Consider the following 23185-nt stretch of genomic DNA (forward strand, 5'->3'; position numbering starts at 1 on the left):
CATAGTAAAAATGTTGAAAGACAAAGACAAAAAGAATTTTGAAAGCAGCAGTACAAAAACAACTCATAGCATACTGATTTCTCATCAGAAACAATGGGGGCCAAAAGGCACTGGAATGACATATTCAAAGTATTAAAGGAAAAAAATTGTCAACCAAGAATCTTCTATCCAGCAAATCTTTCAAAAATGAAAGTGAAATAAAGACATTCCAAACAAACAAAAACTGAGAATTTGTTGCAAGAAGACCTATCTTACAAGAAATGCGAAATGAAGTTATTAAGGTGGAAAACAAGAGACTGCAGACAGTAATTCAAATCCTTATGAAAAAGCAAAGATACCAGTAAAGATAATTATGAAAGACAATAAAAATGCCTATTTATTCTTCTTTCTTCTCTTAAGTAGTTTAAAAATCAACTGTTAAAACAACAGGTATATAATTGTTTTGTTGGCCTACAACACATAGAAATGTAATCTATTTGACAATAATAGAAGGAAGTGAATGGAAGCAAATTTGTATTTCAGTAAGGTAATGACACAAGGTGGTAACTTGAAAACACAGGAACAAATGAGGAGAACCAAAAATGGTAAATTAGAAGATTACTATAACAAACTCTATAAATATACACTTGCTGTCCTTTCTTCTCTCAGCTTCCCTAAAAGACATAAAATTATATAAAATAATACTTATAACAATATATTTTGGGGTTTGTAATATATATAAAGTAATGTTATTTTAAAAGCACCAAAAAGGGGAAGAGACACTAGAGCTACACAAGAGTAATGCTTTTAAATAACACTACAAACAAGTCAGTATAAATCTGAATGGATTCTGAAAAGTTAAAATGTACATGGTAAACCCTAGAGCAACAACTAAGAAAATAATTCAAAAATATCTATATAATGAAAAAATTATTAAAAGAATTAAGATATTACAGTAGGAAAACATCCACATAATACAAAAGAAAGCAATAAAGGAGGGAAATAGTTATGAGACTAACAGAAAATTAAAAGTAAAACAGCAGACATAAATCCAATCACATAAATAATAACATTGTATGTGAATGGATTAAAGAATCCAATCAAAAGGCAGAGACCATCAAAATAGATAAAAATATATCTCCAAATATATTTTGTCTATGGGACACACACTTTAGACTCAAAGATACAAATAGGTTGAAAGTAAAAGGATGGAAAAACTTATACCAAGCAAATAGCAATAATAAAAAGCTGAAGTGGCTATATATATATATATATATATATATATATATATATATATATATATATTTTTTTTTTTTTTTTTTTTTTTTTTTTTTTTTTGGGGGTACGTGGGCCTCTCACTGTTGTGGCCTCTCCCATTGCGGAGCACAGGCTCCGGACGAGCAGGCTCAGTGGCCATGGATCACGGGCCCAGCCACTCCGCGGCATGTGGGATCTTCCCGGACCGGGGCACGAACCCGTGTCCCCTGCATTGGCAGGCGGACTCTCAACCACTGCACCACCAGGGAAGCCCATGAGGTGGCTATATTAATATTAGATAAAATAGACTTTCTACCAATTCAGTGTTGATTATATTAAAAAACTCTGCTTGTTTACAGCTCCACCCTCCTTATGTTGCTGTTGTCACCAACTATATACAATGTGTGCCCATTAATACAGATTTATTGTTATTGCTTTACACCATATATTTGATTTTTAAATTATATAGGAAGAAAGGTTACAAACCAAACTTGCAATAATGTTGACTTTTACATTCACCTATGCAGATACTTCTACTATTTTTCTTTATTTCTTCATATAGCGTTAAGTTACTGTCTAGTGCTCTTTCATTTCACCTTGAAGGACTTCCATTAGTATTTCTTATGGGGCAGGTCTACTAATAACTAATTCCCTCGGTTTTTGTTTATCTGGGAATATCTTCATTTCTCCTTCATTTGTTTTTTTTTTTAACCTTCAATAAAATAACTTTGGAAATAACATACATTTCCATGACACCAACACTATAGTTTTCAGAGTCACAGTAAGATACACAGAATTCCATCTGTAATTAATACAAATGACAACTTTTTTTTTTTTTTTTTGCAGTACGCGGGCCTCTCACTGTTGTGGCCTCTCCTGTTGCGGAGCACAGGCTCCGGACGCGCAGGCTCAGCGGCCATGGCTCATGGGCCCAGCTGCTCTGCGGCACGTGGGATGTTCCTGGACCGGGGCACGAACCCGTGTCCCCTGCATCGGCAGGCGGACTCTCAACCACTGCACCACCAGGGAAGCCCACAAATGACAACATTTTAAGCAGTAGTTTTTGTTACAAGGCAAACAAAATCAAGAAAGCAACCACCAAACAAAAGAGAACCAATGCTTCAGAGAAGGCATATCCAAGAATAGCATATGAGAACAGTTATTGTTTCATGAAGGGTTTCTGACATAACCAATGATAAGGTCACCAAGGACTGTTCCAATACCAGCACCAGACCAGAATTCCTACTGTTGCAGCACCTGCATCGATAAATTTGGCTTCAGTATCAATGTCTCTGCTGATTGCACTGGTCGGAAACTCCCACTGGATTAGTTGAGACACCATTCTGGGCCCCATTAAATACTGTAGAGCTCTCTCCAGTCAAAGAGAATATCGATGATGCAGAAATTCCTCTGGATGCAATCCTGGATCCAGCTTGGATCAGAGGTGGGGTGCAGACAAGCTTGGCATAGGTGAACTATATCTTTGGGGTGACATAGTTGGAGGACTTGGGTGACAGGTGACATGGGCTCCTCTCTCACTTTCCCTCTTCCTGGGGGTGGCAGCAGTGGCAGTTGAAGGAGTGAGGCTCTCTTTCATTTTTCAAGGATAGTTTTACCAGATATAGAATTCTTGGTTGACAATTTTTTCTTTTAGCAGTTTAAGTCATCCCATTGCCTGCTAGCCAGCATGGTTTCTGAAGAGAAACTGGTTGCCAGTGTTGCCGAGGCTTCCTTGTACAAGATAGGTCCCTTCTCTCGTTCTGCTTTCAAGATTCTCCCTTTGTCTTTTCTAACGATTTGGCTGTATTGTGTCTTCATGTGTATCTCTTTGAATTTATCCTGTTTGGAGGTCATTAAACTTTTTGGATATGTAATTTCATGTCTTTCACCAGATCTGGGAAGTCTCTGTATATTATTTCTTCAAAACGTCTTTCTGCCCTATTTTCTCTCTCCTCTCTCTCTAGGAATCCTATAATACATTGGTACGTGTGATGATGTCCCACACACTTCTTAGGCTTTGTTCTTTTTTAAAATTTTTATTTTTTCTTTACTGCCCCTCAGACTGGAAAATCTCAATTAACTATTTTAAAGTGTGTTGATCAAATTAGCTATTGGGAACTTTGTTTTAATTTACTCCTTAATCACCCATTAGTGAGGGTGGGACACCCATTCTAGGATTAAGGGCATGACTGAACACATGACAACCAAAACAGGACAAATGAGATTGAGAGCAGTTTGTTACACATATACTCACAGCCTGGGGGAGAAGGACATGACACACCACACAGGACCCCATGGGAGTTGTACTCAAGAACTCCCATGTGGGAGGTAGGCTTTGCAATTTCAAGAAGGTGGGTTGATACCTGGTTCCTGCAGTAAGTTGTGATTGTCTTGTTTGAATACTTTCACAGACTTGCAATAAAAGGAGATCTGTTACTCAGGGATAAGCAGGAACTGTGCCTGGTCCCTATAATAAGAAAGGTTGTTTGGCTATGGGTATGGAGTTTCTTTTTGGAATGATGAAAATGTTTCTAATATTGATTGTGGTTATGGCTGTATAGCTCTATGAATATACTGAAAAACAATGAATAATTTCAATGGATGAATTTTATGGTATATTAATTATATCTCAATAAAGCTTTTATATTAAAGGTTCCTTTCATAACTAATGAGAGTTTATCTTAAGGCTACACAGAAAAGAAAAGAAAAGTATGTTTTCAGCTCAGCTACTGGAAGGCCAGTTTTCAAGGAACAATGGGCTATGAGCTTTTCATCATTCATGATCCGACAGCAGCTCTGCTGACTTCTCTTTTCATTCCCTCTGAAACAGGCAATTGTTGTCCCCTACTTTAATAAGTCTACCACACAGGTGACTCAGTATTTCTAGATTTCTCCTTCACTTCTAATCTTGGCTTTTGCTTCTTTTTTTTTTTTTTTTTTTTTCGGTACGCGGGCCTCACTGTTGTGGCCTCTCCCGTTGCGGAGCACAGGCTTCGGACGCGCAGGCTCAGCGGCCATGGCTCACGGGCCCAGCCACTCCGCGGGATGTGGGATCTTCCCGGACCGGGGCATGAACCCGTGTCCCCTGCATCAGTAGGCGGACTCTCAACCACTGTGCCACCAATGAAGCCCGCCTCTCTTCTTTTTGATAGTCTCAGATTCAATTTTTTCGGATATTCTTGTCCCCTTTTCTGCAGAGTTCTCATGCTAGTCCACTCATAAGTCACTGGTCTGGCTAATGTAATATACCTTTTAGCTAAGGCAATTACCCCTGATTTAATTAGCTGTGGCAAGGGCGTTAAGTAATATGATACATTGCTGGTGGGGATGCAAAATGATACAGCCACTCTAGGAAATGGTTTACTCCTTTCTTGTAATGCTAAATGCATTTACTCTATAACCCAGTAATCCCACTCCTGAGTATCTACCCTAGAGAAATAAAATCTTATGTTCACACAAAAGCTGTACACAAATGTCCATAGCAGATTTATTTATAATGATCCCAAACTGAAAACAACCCAAATGTCCTTCAAAGGGTGAATGGATAAAGAAATTGTGGTACATCTATACAGTTAACACTACTCAGCAGTAAAAAGGAACAAATTACTGATACATGCAACAACTTGAAAGAATCTCAAAACATTATGCTGGGTGAAAGAATCCAGCCTTAAGAGGTTACACACTATACAATTTCATATATTTGACATCCTCAAAACTACAAAACTATAGTTATGGAGAGTAGATCAGTAGTTGTCAGAAGTTATGGGTCGAGGGAAAGTATGACTACAAAGGGTTAGCACAAGGGAGATTTTTGGAATGATGAAACCGTTCTTTATTCTGATTATGGTGGTAGTTACATAAATCTACACGTGTTAAAATGCAAAAAAAAAAAAAAAAAGTACACCAAAAGAAAAAAATCAATTTTTCTATATAGTAAATCAAAAAAACTAAAAACTAATGGGCTTAGAATATTGTTATGGACTGAATGTTTATGCTTTCCTCCCACCAAAATTTCATAAATTTAAATCCTAATCCCAAATGTGATGGTATCAGGAGGTGGGGCTTTTGAGAGGTAATTAGGTCATGAGCGTGGAGCCCTCATGAATGGGATTAGTGCCTGTAGAAAAGAGACCCCAGAGAGCTCTACAGCTCTTTTTCTGCCATGTGAAGATACAACAAGAAGATACAACCTAGAAGATGGTTCTCACTAGACCCGACTATGCTGGCACCCTGATCTTGGACTTCCAGACTCCAGAACTGTGAGAAATAAATTTTTGTTGTTTATAAGCCACTCATTCTATGATATTCTGCCAAAGCCCAAACTAAGACAGGTATTAACAAGCAAGATATAGAAGAAATGCAAATAGCCAACAAAGAAAAGATGTTCAGGTGTATTAAAAGTCAAAGGAATGCAAATTAAAACAGCAACAAGATATTGTACATTTTTCAGACTGGCAAAAATGAGAAAGACTGATAGTGTCTATAGTGGTGATGAGCACGGGGAACTAAGCAGCCTCACGTACTGGTGAATATGTAAACTGGTAGAGCCGTTTTTAGAGGGCATTCTGATGGCATCTTTAAAAATATGCGGGCTTCCCTGGTGGCGCAGTGGTTGAGAATCTGCCTGCCAATGCAGGGACACAGGTTCGAGCCGGGGTCTGGGAAGATCCCACATGCCACGGAGCAACTGGGCCCGTGAGCCACAACTACTGAGCCTGCGCGTCTGGAGCCTGTGCTCCGCAACAAGAGAGGCCGCACCGCGATGAAGAGTGGCCCCCGCTCACTGCAAATAGAGAAAGCCCTCGCATAGAAACGAAGACCTACACAGCCAAAAATAAATAATAAATAAATAAATGAATTTAAAAAATGCATATAGCCTTTAAACCAAGGAGTATAATTCATTTAAGCAATTCCAGTACTTACCATGGTACTTACCTGGTATATAAGGAAACCATTCTTTATTCTGATTATGGTGGTAGTTACATAAATCTACATGTGTTAAAATGCAAAAAAAAAAGAGTACACCTTATATACCAGTACCTGGTATATAAGGAAGCATTGAGCATGTGAAAATTGAGATTATCAGGTAAGATTTCCGGGAAAAGACGAAAGTTTGAGCTGAACCTTCAAGGATGGCTAGGGTTTGAATCAGTGAAGAGAAAAAGAAGGATATTCTAGGAGAAAGAAAAGATGAGTCACAGTGGCTCAAAGAGGCAGGATAAATATGGTAAATTGGCACCAGCCAGGCTTAGGAAGTTAGAGTACGAAATGGAAATTTCCTCACACATGAGGTCCACCTCCTACTTTAGGACCCAAATAGATTCCACGTCCCCTAAGAAATCCCCCCATACCCAGAATTAATTGCTAGCTCCATTGCACTTCCATATCCCCTGAGGGAAACCTCTTTATCACTGGATCTCAAACTTTATCCTGTATCAGAATCACCTGGTGGGTTTATTAAACACAGATTGCTGAGTTTCTGATTCAGTAGGTCTGGGGACCACAATTTGAGAGCCACTGCTCTAGCCAAATTGACCTCCTTCGAATTGCTAAAATACCAGTATAGTGAGCAGCTGTTACTTTTGCCTTCCCAGCATTCATCCTGCCTTCTTCCAGTAACCAAACCCTTTTCCAGAAGGGAACCACTTCTAAATAGTTTAGGTGTGGCTGATCTGCCTCCCCTGACCATAGTAGACACATGACCAGTCAGAATATTCCATTCCCATGGTCACAGTGGTTGATTCAGGAATGAGGACATAGCCAATCAGAATCTTCTCTGGGATTTTTCTGCCAGACTTATCAGAGAAGATGCTCTCTTTCTGCCAAGGTTGCTAAGCTGATAACATGTGAGTCTTGAGCTTCTGGTGGCTCTCATGACTACCAAATGGAGAAAACCTATTAGAGAGAAAAGGAGGACGTAGATGACATCACTTGAGCCCTTATATCCAGGCATGCCCAAATCCAGTCTATTCCACAGCCCTGTCAGTTCCATGTGTAAATAAATTCCCATTTTCTTTAAGCCAGTTTGAGTTGGGTATTTGTCACTTGCAAACCAGAGTCCTAACTAATATATAAATTGATATGGAAAAGGGGAGGGGTGGCAATGATAGACCTTACAGTATGGAATGCCATGAAGATTCTTCTATTCCTGGCTGGGAAGTAACAAGTCTTATTCTGTGGTTACAAAGGAGCTCGTTAAAACTGCTGTAACTTGGAACACTGACTTTGTGCCTATCACACCTAAAGCTTTAGAGGATTTTAGAAAATTTTAGATGTGAACACGTGACTTAGGTTGTTCCAATCAGACTAAGGGAAAAGATTTCTTCCATTTTAGTTGAAAGACCCTCCCTGCTTCTATTCCAAGAAATCACCAAGGAAGTCTCTGGTGCTCTCCACAGTTACTGGCAGCTTCCCTGCCACCACAAGAAGCCAGTCTTAGGATGAAGCCTCTACTGTAGGATGAAGCCTCTACTGATAATAGCAGATGAAGAGAGGAATAAACCTGGGTCTATAACGACATAAATGAGCCATTGCTGATGTTTAGCAGTTTGAAGCCCACCCTACTGCTGAACTTTCGGTTACATAAGACAATAAATTTGTTTGAATTGTTTTTTTCTGTATCTCAAAGTCAAAAACTATTCTAAGTCATATAATTGGCTACTTCTGGCATATAATTCTTGCAGGAAAGAACAAGCTTCAGTCAAACTGGTCCACCTAAAAGCAAACAGGAAATACGATAGATAGCCTTGCAAAGAGGTACCTTTATTGCCTAGACAGAAATCCCAAAATGGTGTGAGTCAAATATAATAACCTTACTAGGGTGCAAAAGCCAAAACTTCTACTGCGTGCTAAAGTAAAGAAGGAGACAAAATGGGAGATCTGATCAGGATCCAGGAAGAGCCAAAGAACCAGGACAGCTGAAGGGCCAAGGTCCTTCCTGCCTCCTCCAGCCCACCCCAAAGGGCTCTAGGTGGGACGAAGGTAAATACCACATAGGTGAGCCAGTCTCTGGGATGCAGAATGGGGACAAGTGGAAGATAAGCTGTGCCTCCCCACCTCAAAGCTGCCTGAAGACAGAGGCCAAGACCGAAACAGTCAAATTGATTGAAGGAGCTTAACCGAGAAAGAGGCCTATTCCTAAGGAACAGAAATGAGCTTTCCCATTCAATATCAATGGGGATGCAGTCTTTCTAGAAGGCAATTTAGCTTAACAAAAACCTTTTTAAAAAAAATATTGTGGGGCTTCCCTGGTGGCACAGTGGTTGAGAGTCCACCTGCCGATGCAGGGGACACGGGTTCGTGCCCCAGTCCGGGAAGATCCCACATGCCATGGAGCGGCTGGGCCTGTGAGCCATGACCGCTGAGCCTGAGTGTCCGGAGCCTGTGCTCTGCAAAGGGAGAGGCCACAACAGTGAGAGGCCCGCCTAACGCAAAAATAAATAAATAAATAAATATTGTGGCCACGCCTTGTGTCTTGAGGGATTTTAGTTCCCCAACCAGGAATGGAACCCGGGCCCCCAAAGTAAAAGCACTGAGCTCTAACCACTGGACCACCAGGGAATTTCCAAAAAAAAAACCTTTTTAAATAATGTATCCACCCCTTGGACCTAGAGTCTATCATACAGAATGAAGTAAGTCAGAAAGAGAAAAACAAATACCATATGGTAACACATATATATGGAATCTAAAAAAAAAAAAAGTTCTGAAGAGCCTAGGGGCAGGACAGGAATAAAGATGCAGACGTAGAGAATGGACTTGAGGATATGGGGAGGGGGAAGGGTAGGCTGGGACGAAGTGAGAGAGTAGCATGGACATATATATACTACCAAATGTAAAACAGATAGCTAGTGGGAGGCAGCTGCATAGCACAGGGAGATCAGCTCGGTGCTTTGTGACCACCTAGAGGGGTGGGATAGGGAGGGTGGGAGGGAGACGCAAGAGAGAGGAGATATGGGGATATATGTATATGTATAACAGATTCACTTTGTTATAAAGCAGAAACTAACACACCATTGCAAAGCAATTATACCCCAATTAAGGGATTTAAAAAAATGTATCCACCCTGGATATAGCAATTTTATATATAGGAATTGATCCTAAAGAAATGAAGACTTATAAATAACAAATGCTGGAGAAGGTGTGGAGAAAAGGGAACCCTCCTACCCTGTTGGTGGGAATGTACATTGGTGTAGCCACTATGGAGAACAGTATGGAGGTTCCTTAAAAAACTGAAGATAGGGGCTTTCCCGGTGGCGCAGTGGTTGGGAGTCCGCCTGCCGATGCAGGGGACACGGGTTCGTGCCCCGGTCCGGGAGGATCCCACATGCCGCGGAGTGGCTGGGCCCGTGAGCCATGGCCGCTGAGCCTGCGCGTCCGGAGCCTGTGCTCCGCAACGGGAAAGGCCACAACAGTGAGAGGCCCGCGTACCGCAAAAAAAAAAAACCCAAAAAAACCCCCCTGAAAATAGAGCTGCCATATGATCCAGCAATTCTAATCCTGTGCATATATCTAGAGAAAACCATAATTCGAAAAGATACATGCACCCCAATATTCATTGCAGCACTATTTACAATAGCCAAGACATGGAAGCAACCTAAGCGTCCATCAACAGATGAATGGATAAAGAAGATGTGGTACATATGTACAATGCAATATTACTCAGTCATAAAAGAGAGTGAAATAATGCCATTTGCAGCAACATGGATGGACCTATAGATTGTCATACTGAGTGAAGTAAGTCAGACACAGAAAGACAAATATCATATGATATCGCTTCTATGTGGAATCTAAAATATGGTACAAATAAACTTATTTACAAAACAGAAATAGAGTCACAGATGGAGAAAACAAACTTACGGTTGCCAGGGTTTTTTTTTTTTTTTTTTTTAGTTTATTTATTTATTTATTTATTTTGGCTGTGCCGTGTGGCCTGAGGGATCTTAATTCCCCACCAGGGATTGAACCCAGGTCCCCTGCAGTGGAAGCATAGAGTCCTAACCACTGGACAGCCAGGGAACAGCTGTATTTTTTATTTTATTTTTATTGGAGTATAGTTGATTTACAATGTTGTGTTAGTTTCAGGGGTACAGCAAAGTGAATCAGTTATACATATACATATATCCACTCTTTTTTAGATTCTTTTCCCATATAGGTCATTACAGAGAATTGAGTAGAGTTCCCTATGCTATACAGTAAGTCCTTATTAGTTACCTATTTTATATACAGTAGTGTGTACAATATATGTCAATCCCAACCTCCCAATTTACCAAGTAAGTCAGAAAGAGAAAGACAAATACCATATGATATCACTTATATGTGGAATCTAAAATATGACACAAATGAACTTATCTACGAAACAGAAAACAGATTCACAGACATAGTACAGACCTGTGGTTGCCAAGGGGGAAGGGAGTCGGGGGAGGGTTGGATTGGGAGTTTGGGACTAGCAGATGCAAACTACTATATATAGAATGGGAAATATATTCAGTATCCTGTAATAAACCATAATGGAAAAGAATATATATGTATATATATATATATGTATAACTGAATCACTTTGCTGTACACCAGAAACTAACACAACATTGTAAATCAACTATACTTCAATTAAAAAGAAATGAAGACTTAACTATACTATGAGAACATTCTCATAGCATTCAAAATGGCCAATCACTGGAAACAACTTAAATGTCCCCAAATTGCCGAAGTTATATCTTTAGTTTCACAAATACTTGTTAATTTATTTATTCTATATGTCTTCTATATGCCAGGCATTATGCTAAGCACTGGGGATGCAACACATCAAGTTACGTGCAAACATCAAGAGTGTTCAGAAACTTTTATACCAGTTTGACAGAGCAGTTTTATGTCTGTTAAATCTAATAAAATGTGACGCTTGTACTTTGTATATCTTTGTTAATTATTTCATTTTTTCCAGTAACTTATTTTTATTGTATCTTACAAAAAATACCTGATTGGGTCCAGGAAACCAGCTGGTCTGGCCAAAGATCATAGCAGAGACTAAGACACTGGCATTGAAAACAGTAAGACAAGAAAGGCTTGAGATATTTAAGAGGAAAAATTGGTATGGTTTGGTAATACAGTAGATAGAGGGGAGAGGTGAAATATGCAGCAATGGTGATCCCTAAGTTTATGGCTTATTCAGTGGGACAGATGATCTTGCTATTCACTTAGACTGGGAACACTGGAAGACTGCCAGGTTTGGGGGAGAGGGGATTCATTAGTTCTGTCTAGCTTGGATGCACAGAGTTTGAGGTGTCTTTGACACAATTAGAAGTGTTAAATAGGCAGTTAGATATCTAGGCTGGGGCTCAGAAGAGGCTTAGGAGATGTAAATTTGGAAGTCACTGGCATGTATCTAATAATTGAAGCTGAAAACCGTGGATGAGATTACCTGCGGAGATAGTATTGAGTGAGAAGAGCAGATGGCCAAGGCCAAGTGTTGAGAACAGGCAATAATGAATAACTATGAAGAAAAGGATGAGCATACAGCAATAACTGAGGACAGACCACATAACTGTTTTATATTCATATAATAGAATATTATTAACCTATTGCATTTTTTAGATTCGTACGATTAGCTGAAAGAGTTTAAAGTATCTATAGTACGTTCCCATTTTTAAACAACAAAATATATATGCAATCACATATCCAAAAGTATATGTCATAAAAAGCCTGGTGTTAACAGTGGAAGAGATTGAGAGAGTTTTTTTCCTGCTTATTTTTATTTCTACTTTTTTTTTTAACAATGACAACAAGCTTTTCCCTCGTGCCAAAGCAAACTTTGCAAAACTTATGTGTCCATCAAGATACAGTTCTCAGATTTAAAATTTTACCTGAAACACAGAATAAGAGCCCTCAAGTTTTAACTAAAGATTGCCAAAGTCACATAAGGATTCTTTGAAAATACAATCTCTCAGGCAGGCTAAATTTCTATTTTTTTCTGGCTTGACACCTATCACAACTACATACTAGCACCAAGGGAAAAAAACAATTTACAAAAAAATTCACAAAATCAGAAAGTGTGGAAAACGTTATTAAAGAGTAAATTATCAAGGAAAATATTTGTAAAGCATATTTCGAACAAAGGACTAGTTTCCCAACACAGCACCTATAAATCAAAAAGGAAAAAATAACTCATTGCTATTCTTATCAGATTAGCATAGATCAAAAAGTATGACTTACATTGGTTAGCGTGTGGGTGATCAGCACCCCCATATATATATTTTTTTTTCTTCAGCTAAGATAGCAAGAGAGAGAATTTATTGTACACATGTTACATTCAGTCACAACTGAGAACAGAACTAGTCCAGAATGTCCCGGGTCCAGGACAAAGGACCAAAAGAGGCTGTTTTGATAAGAGCAAGGTGGGACTCTCAAAGGTGGTCAAGGCCATCAGAATGGCCATAGATGTTTCAGATCCATTGAGACAAGTTCTAGACAGTAGGCATGCAGTCCAACAACTTGTACCAGCGTCCCTGGCCTCTGGCTTCCCTTGTTTCTGCTCCTGTGGCTTCCACGGGTGTAAGAGTTTACTCTGACATCCGCTTCATCTTTCTTTTGCGCTTCGGCATGCGCATTCGCATCTTCCTCCACTCCGGTCCTATGACGCGGAGGTTTATCAGAAGATGGCGCTAAGGCGAAGAGCAGCACCCCCATATATTTCTATTTGGAGTGTAAACTGTTGTGATCTCTATGGAGGACAATTTGGCGATATCTACCAAAATTACAAAAGCACATGCTCTTTGAAACAATTCCTAGGAATTACTAGGAATTCTACTACTAGGAATATTATCCTGGAGATGTACTCATAATTGTACAAACATATAAGATTATATGAGCAATAGTTGTAATTGCAAAAAAGCTGAGAACGTCCTAAATATCCACCAGTAAGGAATTAGTTTAAAAACTATGGTACATCCAACAAATAAAAATACCGTGAAATTGTAGAAATGACCAAGGAATCTGCAGAATAGTCAAGAATAATCACTGAGCTATATTTAGTGACAAGCAACAAATAAGAGGCAGAACAGTGTGTGCAGTGGGTGGCTGGAGTATAGCCCTTTATACCTTTTAAATTTGAACCATTTAAATGCATTGCCTATTCAAAATAATTTTTTAAAAGAATGTACTTTTTTAAAGTTCTCTCAGATTTAAAGCTAACACACACACACGCACGCGTGCACACACACACACACAGAAATTAAATAAATAAATACAGTAGTAATGCCAGAAAAAAGATAAAGATGCCCATTGCACTAGTTTCCTGGGCTGTAATAATAAATCACAAAAGGGGTGGCTTAAAACCCAGAAATGTATTCTCACATTTCAGGAGACCAGAAATCGAAAAGCAAGGTATTGGCAGGGTTGGTTACTCCTGAAAGCTCTGAGGGAGAAACAGGGACATGACCCTCTTTCCTAACTTCCTGTGGTCGCTGGCAATCCTTGACTTGTACATACATCACTACAACCTCTGTCTTCATCTTCACATCACCTTCTTTTCTTTGTGGCTGTGTGTGTCCTTTCTGCCCTTATCAGAATGCTTTCATTGGAATTTGGGCCCACTCTAATCCCAATTATCTCATCTGGATCCTTGGTTACAGCCTCAAAGACTCAATCTCCAAATGAATTCACATTCTAAGCTTCCAGGCAGACATGAATTTTGAGGAATGCCATTCAATCACTATACCCATTTTCCCTGCTTTTTTTAGCATTACATTGCAGGTCCTAGCTAATGAGGTAAGACAAGAAAAAAAAAAAACAGTATAAAGCGTAGCAATTTTTTTTTTTTTTTGGATCTCTCTCCTGAGGCAAAGAAAACAAAAATAAACAAATGGGACCTATTTAAACTTAAAAGCTTTTGCACAGCAAAAGAACCATTGACAAAATGAAAAGACAACCTACTGAATGGGAGAAGATATTTGCAAATGATATGACTGATAAAGGGTTAATATCCAAAATATATAAACAGCTCATACAACTCAATATTTTAAAAAAAAAAAACTTGATTTAAAAATGGGCAGAAGAGGGCTTCCCTGGTGGCGCAGTGGTTGGGAGTCCACCTGCCGATGCAGGGGACGCGGGTTCATGCCCCGGTCCGGGAAGATCCCACATGCCGCGGAGTGGCTGGGCCCTTGAGCCATGCCAGCTGAGCCTGCGCGTCCGGAGCCTGTGCTCCGCAACGGGAGAGGCCACAACAGTGACAGGCCCGCGTACCGCAAAAAGAAAAAAAAAAAAAAAAGCAGAAGAACTGAATAGACATTTTTCCAAAGAACACAAACAGATGACCAACACGCGCATGAAAAGATGCTCAACATCACTAATCAGAAAACGCAAATCCACAATGAGATAGCACCTCACACCTGTCAGAAAGGCTATCATCAAAAAGACCACAATAACAAATGTTGGTGAGGATTTGGAGAAAAGGGAACCACTGTATACGGTTGGTGGGAAAGTAAATTGGTGCAGCAACTGTGGGAAACAGTATGGAGGTTCTTCAAAAAACTAAAAATAGAACTACCATATGATCCAGCAATTCCACTCCAGGGTATGTATCTGAAGAAAACAAAGACATTAATTTGAAAAGATACACGTACCCCAATGTTCACAGCAGCATTATTTTTTTTAACATCTTTATTGGAGTGTAACTGATTTAAAATGGTGTGTTAGTATAACAAAGTGACTCAGCTATACATATACATATATCCCCATATCTCCTCCCTCTTGTGTCTTCCTCCCACCCTCCCTATCCCACCCCTCTAGGTGGTCACAAAGCACCAAGCTGATCTCCCTGTGCTATGCGACTGCTTCTCACTAGCTATCTATTTTACATTTGGTAGTGTATATATGTCCATGCCACTCTCTCACTTCGTCCCAGCTTACACTTCTCCCTCCCTGTGTCCTCAAGTCCATTCTCTACATCTGCGTCTTTATTCCTGTCCCACAGCGCATTATTAACAATAGCCAAGACAAGGAAGCAACCTAAGTGTCCATCAATAGATGTATGGATAAAGAAGATATATATGTACACAATGGTATGCTACACAGCCATAAAAAAGAATGAAATTTTGCCATTTGCAACAACATGGATGGACCCGGAAGGTATGTTTAGTAAAATGAGTCAGAGAAAGACAAATACTGGATGTTTTCACTTATATATGGAATCTAAAGAAGAAAACAAACAAATGAATTTAACAAAAAAGAAACAGATTCACAGATATAGAAAACAAACTAGTGGTTACCAGAGGGGAGAGGGAAGGGGAAGGGGCAAGATAGGGGTATGGGATTAAGAGGTACAAACCACTCTGTATAAAATAAGGGGACTTCCCTGGTGGCACAGTGGTTAAGAATGTAGGTTTGAGCCCTGGTCCGGGAAGATCCCACATGCCGCAGAGCAACTAAGCCCGTGTGCCACAACTACTGAGCCTGCGCTCTAGAGCCCGTGAGCCACAACTAGTGAGCCCGCGTGCCACAGCTACTGAAGCCCGCGCGCCTAGAGCCCGTGCTCTGCAACAAGAGAAGTCACCGCGATGAGAAGCCTGCTTACTGCAACGAAGAGTAGCCTCCGCTCACTGCAACCAGAGAAAGCTCGCACACAGTAACAAAGACCCAACGCAGCCAAAAATAAGTTTAAAAAAAAGTAAAATAAAATAAATAAGCTACAAGGATATATTGTACAGCATAGGGAATATAGCCAATATTTTATAACAACTATAAGTGGAGTATAATCTATAAAAATTTTAAATCACTATGTATTTCAATTTTTAAAAACCCTAAAATAATATTATCCTGAAATGGTTAAATAAGTAAGCATAGTATCCTTTAAAAAAAAAAAGAAACCTTCTGGATTATTGAAAAGGTCTTTCCTCTATACAGATAGCAAATATCTATAAAATAAAAATCTATTCTGCTTTAATCTGTCTTTTTATTTTCTTGTTTCACTTTCTGGAATATAACAACCCTAAACCCTTTAATAAAAGCCTTCCATATAAATAAACAAAATTCATGCCATCGTCTCTTCAGTGACTTATCTAAGGGTGGAAAATAGGAAAACATGACTGACAGAAAAAAAAAAAAGCTATTAAATGCCACCTACACCAAAACAACTATTTGATTTAAAAGTTTGGTTTTTGGTGTGTTTTTGTTCTTGCTGCACCACGTGGCTTGCAGGATCTTAGTTCCCCGATCAGGGATCCAACCCATGCCTCCTGAAGTGGAAGTGTAGAGTGCTAACCACTGGACCACCAGGGAATTCCCTAAAAGTTTTTTTGTTTTTTGTTTTTAATGAGAAAATCCTCAAACAGTTAACTCATCTGCTTAATAAATTGAAACAATGTAACTCTATAAATGAGTAGAAAAATTTGAAACATTAATTCCATAAAGATTCAATATTTTTCTATGCCAGGCATTGTTTTAAGTGCTTCTAACATATCAATTCATTTAATCCTGAGAATAAGCCAATGAAGTGGGCACTATTATTATCCCTATTTTACAGACAAAGGAACCAAGGCACAGAGTTAAGCAATTTGCTGAATGTCACACAGTTAATAACTGGTGCTCTCTAATTGAACTCAAGCAGTAGGGCTCCATAACCCATGCCCTTCACCACTTTGTTATATTGTTTTCCTCTGGTAACGTCTTGGTGGAAGCAGAGAAAGGGTCAGAGGTCAGAAAAGAGAGACAAAGAGGGCAGAAAGCTAAGGAGGCAATACTGACACCTGTTAAAGTCTGAGAAACAAATATCTAACTCATTTAACAATATTGCTTTTTTTTTTTTTTTTTTTTTTTTGCGGTATGCGGGCCTCTCACTGTTGTGGCCTCTCCCATTGCGGAGCACAGGCTCCAGACGCGCAGGCTCAGCGGCCATGGCTCACGGGCCCAGCCGCTCTGCAGCATGTGGGATCTTCCCGGACGGGGGCACGAACCCGTGTCCCCTGCATCAGCAGGCGGACTCTCAACCACTGCGCCACCAGGGAAGCCCCACAATATTGCTTTTTTTTTTTCCTCAGCTTTGTTGAGGTAACTTGACAAATAAAATTGTGTAAGACTTTTAAAGTGTACATCGTGATGATTTGACATAGATATAATTGTGAGGCTTCCTCCCACCTAGTTAATTAACAGCATCCATCACCATATAACATCCATCATCATATATGTGTGTATATATACATATATATTGATATATTTAAATTAACACAACAAAGTTTATTTTTTGCTTGTGCTACCTGTCCAATGCAGTTTGGTAGAGGGTTCTGTTCCAAGTAGTCACACAGTGTGTCCATGTCCATGGAACCCAGAAATGGTTCCATCTTCTTGTGACACTGCCATCTCAACATGTGGCTTTACATATATATTTTTTACTAAGATCCTTATGTATATATATTATATATATTATACTCTATATATTGATGGATATATTAATTAACTCTATATATTGTATATATCTATATAAATGATATATATGCTAGAGTCACACACATATATATTATGAGAATATTTGTTTCACTCTTGGTAAATTTCAATTATACAGTACAGTGTTATCAACTATAGTTACGTTTTATATTAGATCCTTAGAACTTATTCCTCTTATAGCTAAAAGTTTGTATCCTTTTACCAGCCTCTCCCTATTTCCCTCACCCCCCAGTCCCTGGAAACTACTTTTCTACTCTCTGTTTCTATGAGTTTGAGGTGTTGTTTTAGATTCATATATAAGTGATACCACAATATTGTTCTTTAACATGTATGAAATCCTTCGCCTAAACAATAAGCAAGCATTGCAAAAATTTACCACAGCAAGTATTTTGATCATTTCATAAGTTTTAAAATATAGACATTCTTTTTTTAATTTAATTTTATTTAGTTTTTTATACAGCAGGTTCTTATTCGTCATCAGTTTTATACACATTAGTGTATACATGTCAATCCCAATCGCCCAATTCATCACACCACCTAAAATATAGACATTCTTAAACTCTTTTTCTTGTTTTCATCAAGGAACATCTGATCTGATAATCGCCTCTCCCAAATCTAGCTTTAAAAAAAAAAAAGAAAAGTGGCATGTTAGAGTTCTTTTGTTGCCATCTTGTGGTCTTTTATAGTATCACTACTGAAAACTTTAAACCTTTGGGCTGGGCTCTGATCACCTTTCCACCGGCTCCTGAATTCATCTACATCATTTTAAAAGTGTAGAAACCAAAACTGGGCATAATCCAGTCTATCACTGAAGTGCTAGATGAATGATTGCCACGCCCAAAACCATAAAGGGAAGTCCCACCAAGCCCCTTCTGAGGGGAAGTCTGTGTGACTTTTCACAGTTATGAGTCTCAAGACAGTTCTTTATGCAGAATTCATTCGGGGTTTCCTTAGTTAACACGAGTAACACATTGTATCAAATTAGAAATCTTAAATTAGTCTCCCCCTCAAGGGTATTTCCCCTTCCCTTCCTCTGGGAGGGAGGAGGGACCGGCTGGCACTGGGGAGACAAGGCAAGTGCAGGTCTCAGGGGAACACTTCTGAGTGAGGGTCAGGAGGGAAGACTGATGAGTCCCTTAGGCACAAGTCCATTTTCTGACAGCTCCCTGGTGTTGGCAACTGAGAGTCCAACTTAAGCCCCAGAGAGAACTTGAATGAACCCACCTTACCTGCTTTTCTGCCTTGCTTATGGTCGAAATAATCTTTGAAAATTGTTTATTCAAATACAGCATTCACAGTTTTGTGCAACCAATGCTAAAGACCAGGTGGTCAGTTCCTCTAATTCTTCTTCACTCAGCTTTCTTTCTCTATGACCTTATATTCTTTCTTCTTTTGTTCTTCTAGTGTTCTCAACGTGAGACAGTATGCTCCTAACCCCTGCCCTACCCACTAATGTTTGAAGATCTGTAAGGGTGGTTCTTTGACCCAATAACTCAGGAACTACTGGCACTTAATGGTTGAGGGTCAGATGTACTAAAAATCCTGCAACGAAAGAATGTATATATATGTATAACCGAATCACTTCGCTGAACAGCAGAAATTAACACAACATTGTAAATCAACTATACTTCAATTAAAAAAATAAATAAATAAAAATCCTGCAATGGGCGAGACACTCTCTTAAAATTAATAATCCAGCGCGATAGTTAAGGGAACCACTACCGTTCATTTGTCTGGCCTCTCAAATCACGCATAACTCTTCTTTATAAATGGTGAGTAAAACCCTTAAAATTATTCACACACTATTTCCAGAGACTGTTATAGAGTGGACTATATATTCAAAAAGTGGGAAAAAGGCAATGGCAGTCCCCTTGGCCCTCTCTAATAATATATTATTTTTCTTTCACCTCCATGAATTGGTTGATTTTGAGTAGCTTAAATGAATTTTGATGAAATTCCACTATATCGACCCATTTTTAAACACTGTTCTGCACCTTCTTTTTGACTTAATTCTTTTTTTTTTTTTTTTTTTTGCGGTACGCGGGCCTCTCACTGTTATGGCCTCTCCCGTTGCGGATCACAGGCTCCGGACACACAGGCTCAGCGGCCATGGCCCATGGGCCCAGCCGCTCCGCAGCACGTAGGATCCTCCCGGACCGGGGCACGAACCCATGTCCCCTGCATCGGCAGGCAGACTCTCAACCACTGCGCCACCAGGGAAGCCCCTGACTTAATTCTTTGAAATTATTCTATATTAATACAAAGGGCTCTACTTCATCCTTTTTAATGACTGCAGAATATTTCATTTTATGGAGGTATCCTAGAATATACTTAACCAGTCTTTGTGGAAGGATTTCAAGCCAAAGAGCATAATCAGACGTCTATTTTGAAACGGTCATTATTCTGACTGATAAATGCCAGATATCATTCAGTGTGGAGAATGGTTTGAAGGTTTGCAATAGTTTATGTGACAATACCTGTGAGAGGATACTACCATCATACTCCTGGTGAGCAATGATTTCTTTTTATTTTTGCTCTCTAATACTTCCCCAGCAAGGCTAAACCTTGGAAGGAAGGAAGGAAGGAAGGGAGGGAGGGAGGGAGGGAGGGAGGGAGGAAAAGAGGGAGGGGGGCTCTTCGAGAAATGTGACATATATACACGAAAAAAAGACAAAACAGAAATGTCTAACTTAATAATTCATGACGAAGTAAATACCCATATAACTGTTACCAAGGTCAAGAAGTTAAACATTACAAAGATGGTCCTTGCCCCTTCTCAATAATATCCCTTCCCTCCCCACTATTATGGGCCTGGCAATTATGATAATCACTTCCTTGCTTTTCATTATAGTTTTGCCACCTAATCTTGCATTCCTAAACGTTTTAATTTCATTTCTTTATTTTTAAACTTTATATAATTATAATCATGCATGTATTCTCTTGTATATAGCTTCTTTCACTCAATGTTATGTTTGTGAATTTCACCTATATGGTTACATTTTCATTGTTCATTTTTATTGCTGCATAATATCTCATTATTTGAACATATTATAACTTAACTGTTCCACTGTTGGAGGGCATTTGGGTTTGTTAAAAACAAGACAACAGGCTCAAAATGGAGTTACTTACGCTAAGCCCCACATCACCAAACCAATACTTGATTATACTTTCAGTTTTTCCGGAAACAGAATCTTAAACCGGTCAATCTGGAATTACCTGGTCAAGGCTAGTGAGGTAATCTGTCACAGAGACCCCCACCATCCCCTAAAGGAAAGCAACCTTGACACAGTCAATCCACTTTTTGCTACAACTTCCTTGTCCTGCTCTCTTCTGCCTATAAAAATCTTTCATTTTGTACAGCTTCTCGGAGCTCATTTCTATCTGCTGGATGGGATGCTGCCCGATTCATGAATCATCGAATAAAATCAATAAGGTTTTTAAAATTTACTCGTTTGAATTTTGTTTTTGAGCAGTTTATTTGCAGTTTGGAACTATTCTAAATAATGATACTATGAACATCCATTGAATGCTTCCTGGTGCACATGTGTATGCATATCTCTTGATTATACACTAGGAGACCAAATGTCCTGGGGGGCCTAGAACTCTCACAGTTTTAGCATTGAAAGTCTTATGTCCAGGGAACATTTCCCTTCATCCCAGGCAAACTGGGATGGTTGATTACCCTAATATAAACCAAGGGAGTAAAAATTCTCGGTCAACTTTAGTAGATAATGCCAAATAGTTTTTCCAAAGTACTTTCTAGCAATTTACACATGATGGGGTTCAGGACATGCCACCCCAAAATGTGGATCATAAGCTGAAGGAGTTTGAGAAGACAGCAGAAGCAAGATCACTCTGACCACCCCCTCAGCCCCAACCCCTGCCCTTCTTCCCTGAAAGCAAGAGATAAATCTTTTTATGTGAAAGGTATCCTCCCTGTACCAGGAGGAAGGGAGAAATCCCTGTCAACCAGAGTCAAGGAATATAGGGACCAGAAGGCTGCAGAAACCTTACTTCTTCACCATTTACTGTCCCTAGCCCAAACCTCTGCCTTGTCAATTCTTCACAAATGTACTGTTTCTTTGTCTAAATGTATAAAAGCTTCCTCTTGCTCTGGTCACTTCTTTGAGACTCATATCTTTGAGTAGCATATTGCAGAATTTCCTTCCTTTTTAAGGCTAAATATTTCACTGTATGTACATATCGCATTTTGTTTATCCCTTCATCTGTTGATGAACAATAGGGTTGCTTCCACATTTTAGCTATTGTGCATAATTCTGCTATGAACATGTGTTTACAAATATATCTTTGAGACCCTGCTTTTTAAAATTTATTTATTTTATTTTTGGCTGCGTGGGGTCTTTGTTGCTGCACGCAGGCTTTCTCTAGTTGCAGCGAGCGGGGGCTATTCTCATTGTGGTGGCTTTTCTTGTTGCAGAGCACAGGCTCTAGGGCACACGGGCTTCAGTAGTTGTGGCGCAGGGGCTCAGTAGTTGTGGCTCGTTGGCTCTAGAGTGCAGGCTCAGTAGTTGTGGCGCACTGGCTTAGTTGCTCCGCAGCATGTGGGATCTTCCTGGACCAGGGCTCAAACCCATGTCCCCTGCATTGGCAGGCAGATTCTTAACCACTGCACCGTCAGGGAAGTCCTTTGCCCAGTTTTGAATTGGGCCGTTTTTGTTGTTGAGTTTTAGTTCTGTATAGTTTCTGGATATTAATACCTTATCAAATATGTAATCTGTAAATATTTTCTTACATTCTGTGGGTTACATTTTTACTCTGCTGATAGTGTCTTTTGATGCACAGAATTCTTAAATTTTCATCAAGTCCATTTGTCTATTTTTTTCTTTTGTTACCTATGCTTTTGGTGTCATATTCAAGAAATCATTGCCAAATTCAATGTCATGAAGATTTTGCCATATGTTTTCTTCTAAGCATTTTATTGCTTTAGGTCTTACATTTAGATCCTTGATCCATTTTGAGTTTTTTTTTCTTTTTTTTTTTTTTTTTTTTTGCTGTATGTGGGCCTCTTACTGTTGTGGCCTCTCCCGTTGAGGAGCATAGGCTCCGGACGCACAGGCTCAGTGGCCATGGCTCACGGGACCAGCAGCTCCGCGGCATGTGGGATCTTCCCAGACTGGGGCACAAACCCATGTCCCCTGCATCAGCAGGTGGACTTGAGTTATTTTTTTATATGGTGTTTGGTAAAGGTCCAACTTCATTCTTTTTCAATGTGGATATCTAGTTTTCCTGACACCATTTGTTGAAAAAACTATCCTTTCTCCAATGAATGGTCGTGGAGCCCTTAGCAAAAATCATTTGATCATATATGCAAGGGTTTATTTCTGAGTTCTCTATTCTATTCCATTGGTCTATATGTTTGGCTTTATGCCAATATCACACTTTTGATTACTGTAGCTTTGTACTAAATTTTGGCATCAGGAAGTCTGAATCCTCCAGTTTTGTTCTTCTTTTTCAAAATTATTTTGGCTATTTGGGGTTCCCTTGAGAGTCTATATGA

The 23185-nt window shown here is 39.4% G+C and overlaps 1 pseudogene; it reads right to left on the minus strand.

The window, feature by feature from the left end:
• Nucleotides 1–2302: 2302 nt before the first annotated feature.
• LOC136133552 (ATP synthase F(0) complex subunit C3, mitochondrial-like) overlaps nucleotides 2303–23185 on the minus strand; it is a 44091-nt pseudogene continuing 23208 nt past the window's right edge.

This window comes from Phocoena phocoena, chromosome 14, assembly GCF_963924675.1.
Source record: "Phocoena phocoena chromosome 14, mPhoPho1.1, whole genome shotgun sequence".
In the NCBI taxonomy this organism is placed as follows: Eukaryota; Metazoa; Chordata; class Mammalia; order Artiodactyla; family Phocoenidae; genus Phocoena; species Phocoena phocoena.